This window comes from Zalophus californianus, chromosome 11 (assembly GCF_009762305.2).
Source record: "Zalophus californianus isolate mZalCal1 chromosome 11, mZalCal1.pri.v2, whole genome shotgun sequence".
NCBI classification, from domain to species: domain Eukaryota; kingdom Metazoa; phylum Chordata; class Mammalia; order Carnivora; family Otariidae; genus Zalophus; species Zalophus californianus.
In genome coordinates this window covers 89,979,485-89,983,480 of record NC_045605.1, presented here as the reverse complement: position 1 = coordinate 89,983,480, position 3,996 = coordinate 89,979,485, and the positions used below count along the sequence as shown (strand labels likewise).

Here is a 3,996-nt window from a genome sequence, read left to right as displayed (position 1 = left end):
ATAACCCTCTTAGATATTAAGCAAAACTCTAGCTCTTAACTTATGAATGAATTATTAAAGCTCCAAACTAAAAGAACTCCAAGAGTCTATTAGAATTCAGGCAAATTGACATTTAAAGATTTCTGCTGTCATTCTCCAATAGTGACAACTTAAAGACCGATTACTGCTTATTTGTATTCCTTGACATTTCATATACACTGCACTTACCAAATGCATTGTCAAATATTTCTTTAAGCTAACTTCCTTTTCCCAAGCATATATGAAAGTATACCACACATAAACAGAACACAAAACTTAACTGTAAACGCCCATAAATTATCAAAACATGGACACTTCTGAAACCTCAAAATAGGGCAATAAATACAACATGGCCAGCATCCCAGATGCACCCGATGTCCTGGTCTTACCTCATTCACTACCTCTCCTTCTTCCTATAGGTACTTAAATATTAACACTGTAGATTAACTTTCCAGTTTTATGAGACTGAAGCGCTGCCTACTGAGCTAAGGAGGCAGCTAACTTAACAGCTTTAAATGAACCTTATATAGGATTCTTAGATAGATGATGATAGATAGATGATGATAGATAGATGATAGATACATATAGATAGATAAATGATAGATGATAGATGATGATGATGATGATGGATGATAGATGATAGATGATAGATGATAGATAGATGATAGATTTTACATTATGTATATTTATGTTTACATTTTTCCTTATTTATCCTATAGAAATGGTGTCTTGTACCAATCTTCCACAATTAATTTTTCTGTTATGCTTTTGTCTCAAGTATCCCCCAAAACTATACTTTTTGGGATATGCATAGGTTCAAATATAGTAGATGATTCCAAAATGTCCTACAAAGTATTTTCATTAGCCGAAACTTTACATAGACAAATAATCAGCTATAGAATATTTAGGTACTCCTTTTAACTTTAAACTAGTTTAAGTAGTATGACACAAAATAGGAAAGTGAAAACATTAGCATAGTAACATTTGATAAACAACTCTGTTTACCCCCTAAATATTATATATACACTCTTTGCACTGAGTACAACTAAGTCTCATGGGTCATAATCTGATGTTTCAAATCAATGGAGGCATTCCAGGGTTATCTGCCAAGTGTGGATCTTTTTCAATTGGTATAATTTTTGTTCAAATCTAACACTTCTGGGTGAGTATTTTTCCTTTTGAATTATATCAGCTACATAGGGACTGTGTGGTTGTTAGAACCTACTTCTAGTTTCTGTTTGTTTGCTTCTTTTGTTTGCTCTCTGCTAATGTTCAAGGTAGTTTTCACAGACCTGGGTGCTTTTCTGCCCCCTGTAATTACTTCTATTTTGCACATGTAAATTACTAAACTTACCCTGTTGTCTGAGATTTTCTAGCACAGCCGCTTTAAGGTTTGACTTCAACAGGAACTACAAGCTGAACAGACTTTCCTTTGCCCATTATACACATATAAGTTGACTGCACATCAACATCAATTACCTATACCTATAGACAACAAGATCCAGGATGATCTGGTTATGTCTTTCATCATCTTTCACAGAGAAGTCGAGTTTGGGTTCATTTATTTTCAGGGCTTTTCCATCTTCACTGATCAAAGTTCTGGTAGTTTCCCTTTCTTCTTTGTAGCACTTAATTTTTCTTGGTCTTTCCATTATTTTTCCATCTGTCTAAGAGTTTCCAGTATAGATTCAGGAGTGAACTCAGAGAGGTTATGCCAGAATGCTAGGTCTACTTTGCTTTCATCTGACTTCTTTTGATTGAGTTCTGTGTCTTGTATTTCTAGCATCTGGTGGTCTTTGTTCTCTAAAGATGATAGGATAGTAGTGATATCTGTGTACCAATGCCTGGCAAAGCCTGGGTAACTTTTCTTGTCTGTTTTTATGCTATTTTTGAAGTTTCCTCTGAGCCACATGTTTCTGTCTTTGGCACATTTGAAACAATATGTTTTTTTCTGCCTAATTACTGACTAATTCTGCGATTATTGAATCCCTTCTGAGCACCCTTTCTTTATCATCCTGCACTTTGTTGAAGAATTGCCACCACCAACCTCCTGTATCATTCAAATTCAGTACTCGAGTTACCCATGCAAAAGAGCTCCTTCAGATAGATGCTGTGCTGTGGGGTTTAGTGTTGTTCAGCTCTCCAGTGAACTATACAGTCAAGCTAAATTTTGTCAGCACTTCAGATCCTTCCAAATTTTCCATTTTTTTTCAGGGTTGTTAAAAGCTAAATTGAAATATTCGTGTTTCTTGAGTTTGCTAACATTTTAAATTTCCCCAATGGTATTATTTTGAAGGTAGATAATTTTTAAATCCTGACACCATTGGTCAATATGATCTCTATTTCTTGATGATGCAAGGAGAGTACCTCCAGGGGGGAAAAATTACACAGTCACTGCGTTTGGCATTCTGGCTTTCCGTCTAGTTAAGATCTGTGATCCAGTCTCTGGCACCTTTCTGGTTTGTGGGCCTGGGAAGCCTACTGAGACCTCAAAGACCATTGGTAATTTATACTTTAATCTTTAATATCTAAGAGTTCTGTTTGTGCCATGTCCTTGCCAGAACTTTGTATGGTCAATCGTTTTTTTGTTTGTTTATTTTAATTTTAGCCATTCTGGTGGGAATGCAGTGGTATTTCACTATAATTTTAATTTACACTTCCTTTATGGCTACTGATATTGATCCCCTTTCTTATGATTATTGGAAACCTGAATGTCTTCTTTTGTCTAGTAACTGTTCAAATCTCTTAGCCATTGTTCTCTCACCTTTATGTCCCACTGGTTTATAGGGATTCTTTATCAATTCAGAATATGAGCTAATTGACAACTACATGTGTGGCAAATGATTTTTCCTACTTTGTTGACTTAACTATTTTATTGTGAAAATTTTCAAGTATGTAAGTGAAAATTTGCAAAAAGAGCATAATGAACCTATGTCTATCATTATCGCAAGAATTATTGCTCCATGGACAATCTAGTTTCATCTCTGCCTCATCCACTTTCACACACCACTGGATCATTTTGTAGTAGAAATTCCAAGATATATATTTATATATTTTTTTACCTGTAAAAAAAATAAACAGCTTCCATTTCTAAAAGATCAGAACTAATTTCCAAAATATAACTAAAACATCCTTATTAGATAAAAGGTATCTAGTGGGCAAGATCATTTTATACAGTCTTATCTGTTAATCTTCTCCATTGTGAACAGTGCTTTCTTTCTCTTGTTAAATTATTTCCATCCTTTAGGGGTTAAAAATTTTCCTATAAAATTCTTTAAAAATTTTACTGTTTTTTTTACTTTTATATTTGAATTTAAAATCAATCTAGGCTTGATATTCATGTGTTGAAGGCGTCAAGTTTTTTTTATGTATTGATATCTATACAGCAAGCATCTTGACTTTTTTTAATACAGTGCTCTATATTGCTAAATTACTGTATATCAAATTTCTATATATGAGTCTATTTCTGAATTTTCTATTCTGTTCTCTGTATTTGTCTAACCTAGCAACAATATCACATTCTTTTAATTATTACAGCTTTTAAAATAATTCCTGCTAAATAGTAGACCAGATATTCCAATGATGTACTTCTTGAAAGATATCTTGTCCATTCCTGGACCTTCACACATCTCAATGTGTATTTTAGAATCAACTCATCAACTTTTACAAATGAAAAACAAAAGGGTTGGGAATTAGCAAGATTGCATTTTGTCTATAAATTAATTTGGAAAGAAGTGGAATGCTTATACTAATCAATCTTGCAATCTATGATCATGTATTATCTGCTATTTATCCATCTATTTTCTTTAATTATTCTCCATATTTTTCCCCAAACAGAAGTCTTGTGTAATGTTTGTTAGATTTATTCCTGCTTGCATGATATATCTTGGTGTTTTTATAAATGGTTTTATATGATTTTTATTTGCTTGTTATTATTTTATGGAAAATAGATTTTTTCACCAGCTTTGTATTGCTTTA

At 33.1% G+C, this 3,996-nt stretch overlaps 1 pseudogene; it reads right to left on the bottom strand.

Annotated features, from left to right (window-relative positions):
- Positions 1-1,092: 1,092 nt before the first annotated feature.
- LOC113913598 lies at positions 1,093-1,930 on the bottom strand (annotated as a pseudogene).
- Positions 1,931-3,996: the final 2,066 nt, after the last annotated feature.